This window comes from Lampetra fluviatilis, chromosome 78 (assembly GCF_964198595.1).
Source record: "Lampetra fluviatilis chromosome 78, kcLamFluv1.1, whole genome shotgun sequence".
NCBI classification, from domain to species: domain Eukaryota; kingdom Metazoa; phylum Chordata; class Hyperoartia; order Petromyzontiformes; family Petromyzontidae; genus Lampetra; species Lampetra fluviatilis.
This window is the reverse complement of record NC_136352.1, coordinates 1,650,381-1,668,782: the sequence shown is the minus strand read 5'-3', so window position 1 is coordinate 1,668,782 and position 18,402 is coordinate 1,650,381.

The following is an 18,402-nucleotide window of genomic DNA, read 5'->3' as shown; positions in this document are numbered from 1 at the left end:
TCCGACGTGGCGTCACAACCAGTAGCACGCGTCGGCCATATCGGGGGGGGGGGATTTCCATGTTACCACCCCATCGCCTTTCCAACGCGGCGTCACAACCAGTAGCACGCGTCGGCCATATCGGGGGGGATTTTAACCCAGTCTCTCTCCAAGACTCGCATCGCAGCATATAGCTGTACCGACCGAGCTGAGACCCAGTCTCTCTCCAAGACTCGCATCGCAGCATATAGCTGTACCGACCGAGCTGAGACGACCCAGTCTCTCTCCAAGACTCGCATCGCAGCATATAGCTGTACCGACCGAGCTGAGACGACCCATCGTTCACTCACTGCACAACATGCACCCTAACAACTGAGGGATACAGTCCCAACGTAACAGGACAACTCCACCTGAACCTTACAAATCTCTAGCCCACTGTTTCAACGCACCTCGGAGTGTCTCACTCTCCGGGCCGTCAGGTCAAGCCATCAGACACAGCATGATGGGACCACACTCTCTGAGCCATGTGAGCGCACAGCCCACTAGGCTAGACAAACCACGGAGTGTCTCGATCTCCGGGCTGTCAGGTCAAGCCGTCAGACACAGCATGACGGGACCACAATGTTCGTGTTAGACACGCAACTCTCACTGGGCCATCCTGGTCAGGATCTGCGCCCCAAGATAAGTGACAGCCAGCACCACAATTCCAAATCCATGGCAGCATGTCACCATCGCAATTTAACACCATCACAACACATACAATTTGAATTATGATCCCCCACAGAACTGATCCAATGCCGAACAGGTACGCACAATTTGTGACGATCCCGAATATTCAATGGTCACAACAATACACCTCACATCCCGTATCCGTACACATCGTCTCCGAGACTCGCATTGCAGCATGCAGCTGTACCAACCGAGTGGAGAGAGCAACGCAATTTGACAGCAATTAACGGAAACGCACCCCCGATCCATGTAGAACACAAGGGGCATTTCCGCACAAAAGACATCATCTGTGCAACAACGGACATGAGCCAACCAGTGAAGTTGAAAGACACCGAACCTGTCATTTCAAAAACCCCTTCAACATTAACCATGGGACTCAGGGCATTCGAATTTTGAGAGCAAAAAAAACTATACACAAACCCCAAGAATCGCCGAATTGATTAATACAGTATATGCAGTATATGAAATTCGTACAGTCAATCATTTGGCGCAATGCTCCATCCAGTCCCCACATGGCAACACACACAATCAATACTCCAGACAATCCGTACATAGTAAATAATCACAAGCAAGTACCCAATAGTCCATACACTGTTAACAATTCCAAGCAAAGCTCCATACGGTCTGTACCTTGGCAACAATGACGATCAAAGTTTCTTACAGTTACACGTGACAATCACGAGCGAAACTCCATACAGTATACACAATAACAATGGCGATTTCGCAACCAAACGATGTAACAACACGAGTCATTAACACGGCAACCTACAGGATATCAACAGAGCTCGGGACACCCAACAACGAATTAATCATTAACTACACCCAGAAGATACCGATCTCGACGCCGTAATTAACAACAACACTTGTTACAAGCAGACACCCGCATGGAAGCCGCGTCAATTTATCATGCACACAACCGGACGAACACGCTCCGCAAACCAGCGAGTAAAAAAAACACCCGCGATCGCAACCCGGCACACGCAAGATGGGTGAAGTTATTATTATTTTTCTTGGGGACGGGTGCTTGTAATGTCACGACTCGCCTGGCGACTGTGAATAGTGGAGGCGGCAAGGTGGAGCACTAGGACGGCCCGAAGAATCTTTCATGGTGAACACGGCCTGCTCTTGCGAACCCATCCACCTCTCGCGCTCGAGCAGAAGACTGGAACTCCCCCTCTGCAGGCGTTGATGTCGGCGGGAGCGGCATTTCGGCAGCAGGAGCGGCGTTTTGGCGGGAACCGTGACCCGAGCAGCCGACGAGTTGGCGGGAGCTGCGTTTTGGCGGGAACCGCGACCCGACCAGCCGCCGAGTTGACGGGAGCGGCGTTTTGGCGGGAACCGCGACCCAACCAGCCCTCGAGTTGGCGGGAGCGGCGTTTTGGCGGGAACCGCGCCCCGACCAGCCGCCGAAATGGCGGGCCCACCGCGTGGCCCGCATGCCCGGGCCTCCCCCGCCAGCCCCGCAGCGACGATGGTGTCCTCTCCCCGCGGCTCCGTCGCTCCGTTCCCGATGGCGGCGAAGCAGCAGTGCGATGCCAGTCCCGCCGCTCCGCGTGCAGCGCCATCTCTCTCTCTCTGTCACCGGGGCTGCCATCCCCGGGGCTGTCCGAAGGATGGTTGTCACACCGTCCCCGTTGTACGAAGGCGTCCAGGTGAGTTTTATATTTGTTTTTCGTGTGCCCATTTTACTTCCCTAGGATAACACCTAGCAATATTTATTTTTCCACCTTCTGACGCCAAATGTAGTGGGTTCGAATTAGATGCACACACGCAGCTTGGAGGCAACACTATTTGTTAACGGTAAGTAATATAACACTGTACATGAGGTCGTGACCACCTTCCTCAACTCACTAACACTCTGGAACGCGACACAGACTGGACCAGGCAGGCAACGACCTGCCTGGCCCAGGACGACGACTCGGGACTTGACGACCGATGATGTCTTCTCTTTGGAGTACAGTACAACAGCCTCGCTCTGCGTTCACACCACGCTTATATCTGCTTTGGCGTGGCTGGCTCCGCCCCGGCGTGGCTGGCTCTCTTCAGGCCACGCCTCCCTTCCCAGGACACGCCTCACTTCCCCCACCTCTGGGAAGGGTCGGATCCCTCCACCACGTGACCCCCCAGGCACCCCCTTGGGGCCCCCAGCCTTCGTACGGGCCGACACAGTAATGACCGTTCTATGTCACTACACAGGAAAGCGTTTGCACATTCAAGATCACATCTTCGAAGACACCAGATAACACACAGGCATCAGAAGATCCCCAAGGAGTGGATTCTGAAATCGACTTGTCAGATTCCAAAGAACACAGGATGAGATGTTACTATCCTTTGTGCAAGCACTTCCAAAAGTTCATGAACAGTGAGCCTGGTGAAATTTGGGGAGCGCATCGTCAGTAGTGAACCTTTGGATCCTAGGGTGTTTCGGCCTTTCATACTATACACCCTCCCCAAAGGCGGCCAGCGACAGGGTGATCAATCCTATGCTTGCGTCCCATTCCCAATTAGTCATAGGAGTTGCCTTGTTGTTGATAGCCAACATCCCATGGGACTATGCATGGCAGGGGTGTCCTCCTCCCTGAGTCAAGCATTGTTGACAGCATACCTCCTGGCCCTCTCACTTTGGGGCCCAGCTGGGGTCTTTCCTCTTCATCCAGAGCCACTGACTGCTGCCTTCTGCCGCCTCCGATACAGCTCTGATTGCCGAACGCTGGCTCTGGCCCTTAATTCCCAGGTCTCTAAGCAGTCTGGTTGTAGATGTTGCCACAAAACCTCTGCAGCCCACCTCCACTGGTCGGACTTCTGTGTTCCAGCCATGATGCCGTGCTTCGGCAGCTAGATCGGAATAGCGCAGATGTTTTCGCTCATAAGCCTCATCTACTGAGTCCTCCCAGCGTACTGTGAGCTCAATGATGAAGACCTTCTTGAGCGAATGGGACCAGAGCACCATGTCAGGTCTTAGGGTGGTGGTTGCGATCTCCGGAGGAAACACAAGTTGCCGGCCAATGTCAGCTAGCATTTTCCAGTCGCGGGCCAAGCGCAGCTGGTCTCGCTCTATTGGTGTAGAGCCGCTCTTCGGTGGTTTAGCCCCTTCGCGGACAAAGGTCGTCCGTAAGGGGTGTGATGCTGCTGGGGGTGGTAGGGAGTTGGTGGCAGCTCGCTTGTCCTCCAGGGCGGACGCCCTGGAGGACAATCATCCCTCATGAAACAAGAACCAGAAGAAAATCCCAGCATGTACACTTTAAAAGTATCAAGGTGAAATGTGAAGAGACGAAGGTGAAAGTGAAGAAGTGCCAGTGAAGAGCAGTAAATTTCGATTTAAAGCTTTCGTGACTGCAGGGATTAATCTTCTTGGTTCTTTCGGTAAAGTCACGTAGAAGGGAGATAATACAATAATAAAAATATAAAATAATACAATTCTCACAACGTTTCGGCCACAACGCAAGCAGCCGTCCTCAGGTGAAGAACAGGTCTGTCGGAAAGACAGCGTCTGAATGAACACCACCAAGCTTGGCAGCGTATATTTAAGCTGGGTTAGGGGGGGAAGAGCGCCTTGACAAAGGAATTTGCATATCAACAGAGGAATTTAGCATATTTATGGAAAATGCAGATATGGGATTAGTCACTACTTGTGGAATGCGTAGGAGGGGGGGGGGGTCTCAAAGTCATATTATTCCCGTGCATTTTGTAGGATTAGCAGCAACAAAGGGAGGCGGTACAGTTAGCAGTAATAAAGGGAAGGAATTTTAATAGTAAAATACAAACTGAGGGCACCCCAATGGGCTCCCCCCTATCTCCAGTTGTAGCCAACGTTTTCATGGAGAAATGTGAGATTGACGCCATCCAGACTGCCGCTCTACGCCGGACCTTATGGAAGAGATGACACTTTTGTCATCTGGCCACATGGCCAGCCTGCTCTAGACCAATTCCTCGACCACATCAATTCCATACACTCAGCCATCAGATTCACCATGGAAGTCGAAAAAGATGGCAAGTTATCCTTTTTGGATGTCCTAATTATAAGGAGACCTGATGGTTCAATGAGCCATTCTGTCTACAGGAAAGCTACCCATATGGATGGTTACCTAAAACCGGATTCCCACCACCATCCATCCCAGAAGAATTCCCTCATCAAGATTCTACACCATAGAGGCCAATGCATCTCCGACCAGGAACACATTGCCAGTGAACTCAAGCACGTACGCCAAGCTCTTAAGGCTAATGGTTACTCCGACTACACAATTCGCAAAGCCATCACTCCAACCATCAAGAAGGATCCGGTTGAGGAGCCATACAAAACCATCACCTTACGCTACACTGCGGGGGTCACAAAAAAGATCTCCAAAATCCTGATAAAACACAAGATCCAGGTCCGATTCAACACAGTACATAAAATCCGTGATCTTGTCCCGTCTGTAAAAGATGTGGTTCCAGACATTCAATACCCTGACGTCTACAAACTAATTTTCCTCTGTGGTAGAACTTACATTGGAGAAACCAAACGACATGTCTCGGACTGCATGCGTAAACATAAATCAGACCTGAAACACGGTAGGACAAACACCCAGCCGTGGCAGATCACTGCTACAATTCAGTTGGCTCATTGACTTCGCCAAGACAGAGGTTCTCTGCAAGCCATCTGGCTACCATGAGAGATTCGTTCATGAGGCGATACACATATACAAACACAGAGACAATTTCAACCGAGAAGATAGATTCTGGCTCAGCAATCATTGGAAGGACCTAATCAACCATTTCGGATCTTAACTGATTGTGTTCACGTTTACAGTGACTTTCAGACCACAGTCCACTCACTGGCAGGGAATGGAGTCTTTGCTCCGCTGCAAGTCTCCTTTCGCCACTCTCCCATTGACATATTTCGTTGCTTCCTCTTAGTACCTTTCACGCGACGGTCAATGGTATAGTGTATAGTAGATTGTATAATAAGAAATAGTATAAAAGTGTAATGTTTAATATAATGTATAAGGTAATATAGTATCGTAATTGTATAGTGAATATACAGCAGTGTGGTATACAGTAGGGTGGGTAGAATAATACATAGTGTAATATTACAATGTATAGTCTAAGGGTGGTGTATAGTAATGCAGTATATAATTTAATGTTGGATTTGTCTATCTAACCTATATAATTCATTTTTTGTCTGTCTGTCTGTCTGTCCGTCCGTCTGTCCGTCTGCGTACGCTCCCTTCCGGGGGATTTAGCTCTCGGACTGTGGGGTTCGGCGAGATTAAATTTTGCAGGTGGGCACGCCCCGCCCCGCGGTAAATTTACGCATTTACGATTTTGTTGTGAGTCTCTAAACTTTAAATCGGACCGATTATCGATTTAGTGCGATTTCTCTTTATTTATTTATTTACAATTGCCGACTGGCATGCGGGAAGGCGGTTGCCCCTGGCAACGGGCGGTTGGCCCCTGGCAACGGGCGGCTGGCCCCTGGCAACGGGCAGCAACGGGGTGGACGCCATTTTTAATTCCCGTTAAAAATATGCACACGCATTAACACGCGACGCTGAGGTAAATTCATCAAAGTTTCACGTCCTCTTCACTCCCCCCCCACCCCAATGTGTGCAATTACTATCATAGGGTCGGTAGATAATAAAATTATAGCGATTAGACAGTATTATTGTAGCGCGGGGGGTGGGGGGGGGGGTGACGGCCACAGCACCCAGCCTCGGCCGGGTGGGCAATCTAGCCGAGGCCGGAGGCTCTGCACGGTACTAGGCCTCGACACCCCACACGTCTCAGGCGACGACTTTGTGGTATAAACTCGATATAACCAGCGTTGCCCGGGGGACAAATACATTTAAAATCTTCTGAAAACTTTAAAACATAACATACCAATGAAAATACAACTGTGTAATTTAAAATGTAAAACCGATCGCGCCAAGAATCGATTCTCTGACTCGCGCAAAGGAATCGAAGGTTGTAGATTCATTTAGAATCGCCCTGTTCCCGTTAAATATAAGTTGGTTATAGAGTTGATATAAACTGCTATGAATGGGAAATATCCGACGTTGACCCGGGCAAAAATATAATTAAAAACGCCTGAAAACTTTAAAACATAACATACCAATGAAAATAAAACTCTGTAATTAAAAATGGAAACGTTCCTACGCGCCAGGAATCGATTTTTTTAATCGAGCAAAGGAATCATCGAAGGTTTTAGATTCCTTGAGAATCACCCTATTCACGTTTAATATATCAAACGTGTCGCCACGTTTGATTAACATTTCCGACACACACATTCACACATTTAGTTGTTACATTTAACTTACAAAACGTCAGCATGTACTGCTGTCATCATAGGCAAAACATGTATACACCCTCAACACTCTCCCTCGCCACTCTCCCTCACTCATCATCACCACTCTCCCTCACCACTCACTATCACTCACCACTCACTATCACTGACCACTCACCACTCACACTCACCCTCACCACTTACCCTCACAACTCACCCTCAGCACTATTCCTCACTACTTACCCTCACCACTCTCCCTCACCAATCACCAATTACCCTCAAGCATACTTGGCGACACGTAAGTAAGTTTTTAAACCGCGAATAGGGTGAGTGGTGGTGGTGAGGGTGAGTGTTGAGGGTGAGTGGTGAGTGGTTAGGGTGAGTAGTGAGGGTGAGTGGTGAGCGTGAGTGGTGAGTGGTGAGCGTGACTGGTGAGGGTGAGTGGGGAAGGTGAGTGGCGGTTGTTAGTGGTGATTAGTGAGGGGTGAGTGGTGAGGGTGAGCGTGAGTGGTGAGGTTGAGTGGTGAGCGGTGAGGGTGAGCAGTGAGGGTGAGTGGTGTTTGGTGAGGGTGTGATTGGTGAGGATGAGTGGTGAGGGTGAGTGACGGTTGTGAGAGGTGGTTAGTGAGTGGTGAGGGTGAGTGGTGAGGGTTAGTGGTGAGCATGAGTGGCGAGGGTGAGTGTTGAGCGTGAGTGGTGAGGGTGAGTGGTGATTGTTGAGGGTGTGATTGGTGAGGATGAGTGGTGAGTGGTGAGGGTGAGTGGTGAGGGTGAGTGGTGAGGCTGAGTGGCGGTTGTGAGTGGTGATTAGTGAGGGGTGAGTGGTGAGGGTGAGCGTGAGTGGTGAGCAGTGAGGGTGAGTGGTGATTGGTGAGGGTGTGATTGGTGAGGATGAGTGGTGAGTAGTGAGGGTGAGTGGTGAATGGTGAGGGAGAGTGGTGAGGGAGAGTGGTGAGGGTGAATGGTGAGGGTGAGTGGTGAGGGTGAATGGTGAGGGTGAGTGGTGAGGGTGAGTAGCGAGTGGTGAGGGTGAGTGGGGAGGGTGAGTGGCAGTTGTGAGTGGTGATTAGTGAGGGGTGAGTGGTGAGGGTGAGCGTGAGTGGTGAGGGTGAGGTTGAGTGGTGAGCGGTGAGGGTGAGCAGTGAGGGGGAGTGGTGATTGGTGAGGGTGTGATTGGTGAGGATGAGTGGTGAGGGTGAGTGTTGAGCGTGAGTGGTGAGGGTGAGTGGTGATTGTTGAGGGTGTGATTGGTGAGGATGAGTGGTGAGCAGTGAGGGTGAGTGGTGAGGGTGAGTGGTGAGGGTGAGTGGCGGTTGTGAGTAGTGATTAGTGAGGGGTGAGTAGTGAGGGTGAGCGTGAGTGGTAAGTGGTGAGGGTGAGCATTGAGGGTGAGCAGTGAGGGTGAGTGGTGATTGGTGAGGATGAGTGGTGAGTGGTCAGGGTGAGTGGTGAGGGTGAGTGGTGAGGGTGAGTGGTGAGCGGTGAGGGTGAGTGTTGAGGGTGAGTGGTAAGTAGTGAGGGTGAGTGGTGAGTATGACTGGTGAGTGGTGAGGGAGAGTGGTGAGGGAGAGTGGTGAGGGTGAATGGTGAGGGTGAGTGGTGAGTGGTGAGGGTGAGTGGCAAGTGGTGAGTGGTGAGGGTGAGTGGTGATTGTTTAGGGTGTGATTGGTGAGGATGAGTGGTGAGTAGTGAGTAGTGAGGGTGAGTGGTGAGGGTGCGTGGTAAGGGTGAGTGTTGAGGGTGAGTGGTGAGGGTGAGTTGCGGTTATGAGTGGTGATTAGTGAGGGGTGAGTGGTGAGGGTGAGCGTGAGTGGTGAGTGGTGAGGGTGAGCAGTGCGGGTGAGTGGTGATTGGTGATTGGTGAGGGTGTGATTGGTGAGGATGAGTAGTGAGTGGTCAGTGTGAGTGGTGAGGGTGAGCGGTGAGGGTGAGTGGTGAGCGTGAGTGGTGAGGGTGAGTGATGAGGGTGAGTGGTGAGGGTGAGTGGTGAGGGTGAGTGGTGAGAGAATGGTTAGTTTTGAGGGTGAGTGGTGAGGTTGAGTGGTGAGGGTTAGTGGAGAGTGGTGAGCGGTGATTGGTCAGTGGTGTTTGGTGAGGATGAATGGTGAGTAGTGAGGGTGAGCTTGAGTGGTGAGGGTGAGTGGTGGTTGTGAGTGGTGAGGGAGAGTGGTGAGGGAGAGTGGTGAGGGTTAGTGGTGAGGGTTAGTGGTGAGAGTGAGTGGTGAGGGTGAGTGGTGATTGGTGAGTGGTGAGGGTGAGGGGTGAGTGGTGAGGGAGATTGGTGAGGGAGATTGGTGAGTTGTGAGGGTGAATGGTGAATAGTGAGTGGTGAGTGGTGAGGATGAGTGGTAAGGGTGAGTTGTGAGTGGTGAATGGTGAGGGTGAATGATGAGTACAGTCAATATGCACTGCTGTTATCATACCACCACAATATGTACTCCTCTCATCATACCAGATACCACCAGAGCAGTATGCACTGCTGTAATCATAGCAGGTACCAACACAGCAGTATGCACTGTTGTAATCATAGCAGGTACCACCAGTCAGTATGCACTGCTGTAGTGATAGCAGGTACCACCTCAGTCGGTATACACTGCTGTAGTGATAGTAGATACTGCTATCGAGTTGGTAGATACCGCTATAGTAAATACTAAATCAGTCAGTATATACCACTACAGTCAGTCAATACTGCTACAGTCAGTATATACTGCTATACAGTCAGGACATACTACCACGGTGAGTAGCTACTAGAGTCAGTAGATACTATTATAGAGTGAGTAGATACTGCTATAGATTTTGTAGTTACTACTATAGTCAGTGGATACAACTATAGAGTCAGCAGATACTATACAGTTAGTCGTTACGTGTATATAGTCGGTAGATACTACTGTAGGCCCAGTAAATACTACTATGGTCAGTAGTTATTACAGTCACTAAATGCTACTACACAGTCAGTAGCTACTACTGGCTCAGTAGATACTACGTACAGTCAGTAGATACTACTACAGAGTCAATAGATACCACTTCCTCTGTTGTATGTAAGGTGTTGTTAGTATATATACCTATGAGGGGTAAAGATATTTTTTGAGGGGGGGGGGGGGGGGAGACCACATTTTTCAGAAACCTTTTGACATCAACTATTTACCCCACACTTTCTACAACTTTTTGGACTTGTGAAAGCCTCTTATATATTTGTTGGTGGAGAAATGTACAAACAGCCCACCGGGCTTTGACAATACCTTAGTGTCTGTGTATATATATATGTAAGGTTTTTAAGAAATATACTTTTTCACCCGGGCAAATCCGGGTACTTCCGCTAGTCTTATATATAAAAGTCTCCACGCGCTCGCGCTTGCGGGAGATTTGGCTCTCGGACGGTGGGCTTAACGTAGAAAAAAAAATTACAGGCGGCACGCCCCAAGCCCCGCCGTGGGAATAGGCTATTCCGTTTTCCCATCCGTAAACTTTAAAGTAGTTTAATTAACACATTTGTGCCGTTTATATTATTAATTATTTACTTATTGCACGCCATCGACCCTACCAAGTGACGCCAATTGCGTGGGGGGGGGGGGGCAGACCCTGCCAAGTGATGCGCGTTAGCTCGAGCTCACGGGGACATTTCCTTTTATGCGTTTTACAGCCAACACATACACACATAACGCTGCGGATATTCCTTCACAGTGTCATGTCCTCTTCGCCCCCCCTAACACGATGCATCCAATTAATAGTACAGACTCCGTAGATAATAATATTTTAGTGCTTACATACCATTATTCTTGCACGCGCGGGGGATGCCCCTAGCCTGGCAATGTGCCAACTCCGCCGCCTCGCCAATGTAGGCCAGGACGGGGGCTACGCATGACACAAGGCCTCAACATGGCTATGGTAAGTACAAAGTTCCTTGCTTCTTACGCTAACTCAAGTCCATTATTTACTATTGTTAAACACATTAGTTCACAAACATTACAATAATAATGTTTGTGTGCAGATCATTAATCACGTTCATTGCTTATTATTATTAAACAAATCCCTTGCCAGATATTGTGTGCAGATAACAACTCAGGTTTCATTGTTTACCATTATGAAACAAGTTGACATGTTACAATAATTATGTTGGAGTGCACAAAACTCCTTTTGGATTTTTAGGTTGCTAATTTTTACCTTTTTTTTGCTGTCTTTTATGACGCTGCCACGGTCTACTGCCAGTCTGTGATTTCTGATTATTTCTTCAATAAATTTCTATTGTTTCCATCGCTCACGTCACGCTATTTCCTCATACGTAGTACTGCCATACTGATAGCTGTGCCATCATCTGGGATTGCTGTGCCCGTCAATGTGTGTGTCTTTGAGTCCATATGTGTGTGCGTGTAGAGCCATGCGTGTCTTTAACTGCATGTGTGTGTCTGTCTTTTTCTAACGGACAACGCCCCATGTGTGTGTGTATGTCAGTGTTTATGTGTGTGTGTCAGTCCAAGTGTGCGTGTCAGTCCATTTGTGTGTGTGTAAGTCCATGTGTGTGTGTAAGTACATATGTGTGTTTACGTCAATGTGTGTGAGTCCACGTATTGCTGTGTGTGAGTCGGTGTGTGTGTGTGTGAGTCGCTGTATGTGTGTACATCCATATATGTGTGTGTAACTCCATGTGTGTGTATCTCAAGTGCATATCTATGTGTGTGTGAGTCCATATGTGTGTGTGTGTCTGTAAGTCGATGTGTTTGTGTGTGTGAGTCGATATGTGTGTGTGTGTCTCAGTCCATGTGCGTGTGTGTTAGTCGCTGTGTGTGCATGCCTCCATGTTAGTCAGTGTAACTCCATTTCTTTGCGTGTCTGTAGGTCCATGTGTGCATCTTAGTCCATGCGTGTGCTTTATTGACCTGCTCAAGGCCTATGATACCATCGGTAGGCCTGGCCTCTGGGTTGCTCTTCGTGCTTTCCGAGTCCCTGACCCACTGATTACCATCCTTAAGGACCTTCATGATGGTGAGCGGCCCCGCGTCTAACTACGTGGCCGTGAGTCAGAGCCATTTCCTTTACACCTTGGGGTGCAACAGGGATGTCCTCTGGCTCCCAAATTATTTTACATATATTTGGACCACGTAGTTCGTCAAGCCTTCAATGCCTGTACCGGAAGAATTCCCATCTGCTACAGATACAATGGGAGGCTGATCGATGCCCGGGTGCGGTCAAGGGGATGGCACCCTATTGCTCAACCACGTTATGTATGCCGATGATCTGCTAATTGCTACTCACTCTGAGGAAGAGTTCGAGGTGCTGCTGCTGAACATGGAGCTTGCCACCAAGAGGTGGGGGCCTTACCATCAGCCCCACCAAAACTAAGCACCTGCCTGGCTATTTTGTACCATCGGACACTCCACCCCCACAACTCCCAATTGGTGATGGGGCAGTTGTGGAGACAGTGGAGAGTTTCCCATACCTTGCCAGTGTGCTAATGACCGGCTCCGGTTTAACAGCAAAGGTCTCACTCCGAATCAGACGAGCTGCATTATCTTTTCATTGGCTGCGTAACGCTGTGTGGAAGCTACCTGGTCTATCACTCCATACGAAGCTTCAGGTCTTCTCGGCCACGGTCATTCCCTCCCTTCTCTACGCTTGCGAAACTTGGACCCCCCTAATGGAACATCCTCGCCAGTTAGAAACATTTAGAATGGCCTGCCTACGATCCATCCTGGATTTAACCAGGCTGCATTGTGTGAGGAGCTCACAAATCCTTTAAAAATGTGGACTAAGTCCCATCGGTGAGCTCCTCCGCCAGGTAAGGCTGCGTTGCCTGAGTCATGTAGCCCGCATGGCCAGACACCGCATGCCTAAACATCTTTTGTTCGGCCAGATCGAGGGGGCTAAACTGCCCGGCACGGGCTAGAGAAGACATGGAGTGATGTGGTACAGGAGGACGTGGAGCTGAGTCAACTTGTCGATGACTGGTACCAGCCGTGTCAAGATCGGCCTCTGTGGAGGAGCCTCCTGAAGGACGCTACTGGGCAGTTGGAGGCAGTCGCCCTCCAACAACAACGGAGGGCGGAGGAGCGACGCTCACAACAATGAGCGGAGTGCCGGGTGGCTAATGCACAGCAAGTTGCCGCAGTAGGGGGCACAGGTGGTGCATCAGCCAGTCGTCTCAGTCAGTTGACCTGTGCCATCTGGGTCTGCCCCGTGACCTCCTCCCAGCGGGCGTTCGACACTTTACGTGGCCTCAAGGTGCACATAGCCTGGCACAAGCGTTGTGGTGACGTCACCGCCACTTACTGGCGAATGGCGGTTGTTGTTGTTCAGTCTATGTATGAATGGGCGAGTCCATTTGTGCGTGTAACTCTATGTGTGTGTATCAATGGATTTGCGTGTGTAACTACATGTCTGCCTTTTTCGCCCGGGCAACGCCGGGTACTCACCGCTAGTGGCAGTATATAGTACGGGGTAGATCCGTGTGATGTAAGAAAAAAGTTTAGCTGGAGGCATATTATATATTTTGCGACATAGAATTGTAATGTATGACTTACTGTTAGTAGTTCAGCTTATTGGAGAGTACATTTAGTATATTGATGAGAGAGAAAGAGTAATTCCTGCAGTCACGAAAGCTCCAAAATTAAGATTGAACCACTTCTTTTTCTTTCTCTCTGGGTTTTTTGTTTTCTCTCTCTGCCTGTGTATTTAGTGTACTTTTTCTGTCTCCACTCGTTTTTTTTTGTCGTTCTTATGTTCTGCTCTGTCTGTGTGTCTCCGTTCCTCTTGTTTTCATGTTTTGTCTTTCTTTGGAATTTTCACACTTAAATTCTAACTTAGCAATCTTTGAAATACGTAATCGACCAGGCTATGCGTTAATTGTATGTTGACCGACACTCTGTGTTGTATTCCATGACAATTAGATAATTTGCTAGGTTATTTAATTTCGTGTGTTCTTTCTCCCTCTCATGTTCAGCTTGCGTACTGTACTACCACGTGTGAGGGTCGCTAGCCCCCGAGATCCCTCCCTCGGTACCCCTAACGGCCGGGTTAACCTCATTACTCGCCCCCTCGCTGCTAGGCGAACCGCTGCTGGGTTCTTCACCCATGGGGTGAGAGCCGTCGCTCCAGGATTCCCCTCCCCCGCGGATCCGCGTAGTAGGCATGGTTAATTACGTATGCGCACACCCACACACAGCTCTGCGCGGCACTCACTCAACCCTGACCACTCACGCTAGGATCGCGCACCTGTATTATACACGTCATGAACGTGCGCGCACACACACATACAGCTCCACACGCGATACCCACTCTTGCGCCGCTCTGCGCCGCGCTCGCCGCTCACGTTATGATCGCGCACCTGGGGTACGCCGATTACGCACGCCGCGAGCTTACGCATACACAGTACCACACGCGTTCACACTTATAACACGAGATCACACGAGGCCACGATCAGCTATTAATGATTTATTGTCTGCTACGTGGGACTGGTTGTTGAGTCAGTATGAATCGACGAGGCTGCCTACTCTACTAACCCGGAACCTATTCCCTATTTATCGTTCACGAAACACTTTTACCTCCTTACTCACGGTTTGAGGCACTCGACGTTCCGTGGGTTTTCCTCGCTGCTTGCCTCGACACGTCGCACGGACGTCCGGAGGGCAGAGCTGGGGCAGTCCTGGACGTTGGCTTCTCGGAGCATGAGTCCGATTTCCCCTTTGCGCTCCCCATTTATCCTCCCTACCTCAAAGGGAATGCGGCTCTGGACAATAGGCTCGCGACCCTCTCGCATGCGCACCGCCGTTCCGGGCGCTTTTGATATGCGACTTAATGCTCAACCTGCGCGGCGCAAATTCCAATCAATCCGCTTTTGATATTCTAATTAATTCTCAACCTGCGCGGCGCAAATTCCAATCAATCCCTTTCTCACGCAGGCCTCCCCCCATTATCGCAGTTTATGCGGCGGCGTCCGTCACAAAGGTGCGCCGTGGGAATTTGTGCACGGCTCCCCGCGTGACCCCGCTCTCCCGATTACTCATACTAACAGCCTTATCCTTTAACTCCCCTAACAATGGTGCCTGCGTGCCCGCGCGTAATTATGCCGTCCCTCCGCTCCCTGTGCGGGGGTGCCTGATTATGCAATTCAGATGCGCTGCGTGTTTTCTAATGATGCTCCTCCATCACAATGCTTATTCCCTCTGCCTGCCCCGTCGATACTTGCGTGTGTGGGGTGTGTGAGATGCGTTTCACCCGCGGTGGCCGAGTGGCCCCTCGCTGTGACCTTGCAACCTTAAGGCCGGTCGCAGCGCCGCGGTGCAAAGTAGCGTCGGGGGAGGTCGTCCAATTCCCTGGTCGCCGGAAACCGTGAAAGTTTAATCCCGATAAGGGCTTCTCGGATAAAAACCGGTCGGCCAGGTGACCTCCCCACGGAGCTCTATGGGGGGGGGGGGGGGGGAATGCGTGCGGGTGTGTTCGTGTGAGGTGAGGTGAGGGGGACGCGGGGTCGGCTCCGTCGCTTGGTGGTGGCGAGGTCTTAGATGGGGCGCCTGCTGAACGGCTTCGTGGCGGCGGCATGACATAGCCCCCCGAGGTGCTGGTCCCCGTCCCGGGTTGACTGGAGCACCTTGCTTGAGCCGCGCCCACGAGGAAACGCTGCGGGGTCCGGGGGGTCCGTCCGGCCCTCGTGGCTGGTCTCGGGGTGGGTGGCTCCGTCCTCTGCAGCTCCTGCGGCGGCCTCCTCCTCCACTCCAGCGGCTCTCCCTGTACCTCGGTACCTGCGGGCTGGGGTACAAACTCAGAAGCGGAGGGGTTTAGGGGCCGTCGTCCGCGCCGTCCCCTGGCGGGGTCGGGGCGTCTCGGGGGCCCGGCGGGGCCCATGTAGGGTGCGAGGCCCCCCAACACGAGGGGTGCGGGTACTCCGGGATTTCGGGGCCTTCGAGTGACGGGGTTCTCTCTCGCCGCGGCCGCTTTCCACGGTTTTAAGCGGCGGACGTTGACCACCGTCTCTCGATCCCTCTCCCCGCCATAAATTAGTACCGTCCAGGGGGAGATCTGTCGCACCACATTCCAGGGTCCCCGCCAGTAGGTCGTCAGTTTCCCCACCTGCCCGGCCCCGACGCGAGGGGTGTGTAGCCACACCTTAGCGCCTGTCAGGAATAAGGGGGGTTCCATGCGGGGTCGGGTGCCCTGTTCCTGCCGCCGATGCGCGGCTTCCCCTTGCGGGTATGCTCGGCCTCGGGCTTCTCGCAGGGTCTCCAACAGGTGTTCCACGGGGCGGCTTCCCTCCTCCGGCTGGGGGGAAGGGATGCCGAATAGCAGATCTGCGGGTAAACGAGACTCACGGCCGAACATCATTAAAAACGGGGTTTGTCCCGTCGATGTGTGTACGGTGGTGGCGTAGGCGAAAAGGGCGTAGGGGACGTGTTCGTCCCAATCCCGTTGATTTGCGGCCGCCATACGTTTGAGTTTCCCCGCTAGGGTCTGATTCATGCGCTCCACCATACCGTTCGCTTGGGGGTGGTAAGCTGTGGTTCGGTCCTTCTGGATTCCGAACTCTCGGCACAGTGCCTGGAACAACTCGGCCTCGAACTCGCTACCCTGGTCGGTGAGGACTCGTTCTGGGATCCCGTGCTTAAGTACGTAGTGTTCCACGAATGCCCGGGCCACCACCAAGGCCGTTTTATCAGGGATGGCCACTGCCACGGGGTAGCGGGTGAAATACTCTACTGCGACTAGGATATATCGGTTGCCTCGATGGGATCGCGGGAATGGCCCCTGTAGGTCAATCCCGACCAGCTGATACCTGGTATCGTGCCGGTTTCGGCCCACACTGCTGACAGGCGCGGCAGCCCTGTACCCAGGCCGCCACGTCTTGTGCCAATTTGGGCCAGAGATACTGGCGACGCAGGGTCTCTCGAGTGCGTCGTTCCCCATCGTGGCCCCCGAGTGGGTGGTCATGCACCAGCCGAAGCAGCTGGGGTCGCACCTGGGCAGGAACACAGATGCACCCCGGCTGGCCGGCCTCGGTTAACTCCCGTACCACTCCGTTCTGCACACACAACCGGGCATACAAATCGCTCCAGGGTCCTGGTAGGGCGCTCTTTTCCTCCCGCAGTGCCGCCTCCACTGCCGCCAGATCGGGATCTCACTGCTGGGTCTGTCTCAGCTGCTCGTCGTTCAGGCCCGGGAAGGCGCAGCCGACGTCCTCCTGGATCCGTCCGATCGGGTCCCGAGCCGCGGGTCCCGCGCTTGCCGTGCGGTCGACGGGATCCTCGGTGCCACCTGTGAGGGCTTCTGTGGCGCACACTGCACTCTCTCTCGCTGGGGGGGGGTCAGTGGTCGCGGCCGCTCGGGGGTCCGTTTCCTGCCGGCAGCGTCCCCCCATGAAGCACGGGCAGGCCTCCTCCGCCCTTGTCTCGGCGTCCACCGTGGGTCGCCTCGACAAGGCGTCCGCGTTTGCATGCGTCCGGCCAGCCCGATACTCGATTTGCAGGTTGTACTCCTGCAACTGCGCCAACCACCGGGCCATCTGCCCCCGCGGCTCCTTGAATGTAAGAAGGAACTGCAGAGCATAATGGTCAGTGCATACGCGACATTTCCTGCCGTACAAATACGGCCGGAACTGCTTACATGCGAAAATCACGGCGTACAACTCTTGGCGGGTCACGCAATAGTTAAGCTCGGCCCCACTCAAGGTCCGGCTGGCGTACGCGATGACTCGTTCCGTCCCATCCTGTACCTGTGACAACACCGCGCCCAGCCCGCTGCTGCAGGCGTCGGTGTCCAAAATAAAATCGGTGGTAAAATCGGGGAAAGCGAGGGTGGGGGCGTGGGTGAGGTGGTCTTTGAGAGTGGTGAAGGCCGTCTGGCAGGCCCCCGTCCACTGGTAGGGGTGCTTAGGGGAGGTGAGTTGGGTGAGGGGGCGTGCAATCTCGCTGAATCCCTTTACAAATCGACGATAATAGGTGGCGAGCCCCAAAAATGATCTGATCTCCGTCAGATTCCTTGGCCGTGGCCACTCCACTACGGCGCGTACCTTCTCCGGATCGGTGTGCACACCTGCCTCGCTGACGCGATGCCCGAGGTACCCCACCTCGCGTTGTGCGATGTAACACTTACGTGGCTTGAGCTTGAGATGAGCCGCTCGCAGTCGCTGGAACACCTCTCGAAGCCTGGACCAATGCTCAGACAAAGATCTACTGAACACTATCACATCGTCCAAGTAAATCAGGCACTGTTCCCATTGCAAGCCCCGCATCACCAACTCCATCAGCCGCTGGAACGTCGCGGGCGCATTGGTGAGTCCGAACGGGAGTACTCGAAACTCGAATAGCCCCATCGGGGTGGTGAATGCGGTTTTCGGCCGATCCTCCTCCGCCATCTCCACCTGCCAGTACCCGGACGCGAGATCGAGGGTGGAAAATATCGTGCTCCAGCGAGGCTGTCGAAGGTGTCGTCGATGCGGGGTATGGGGA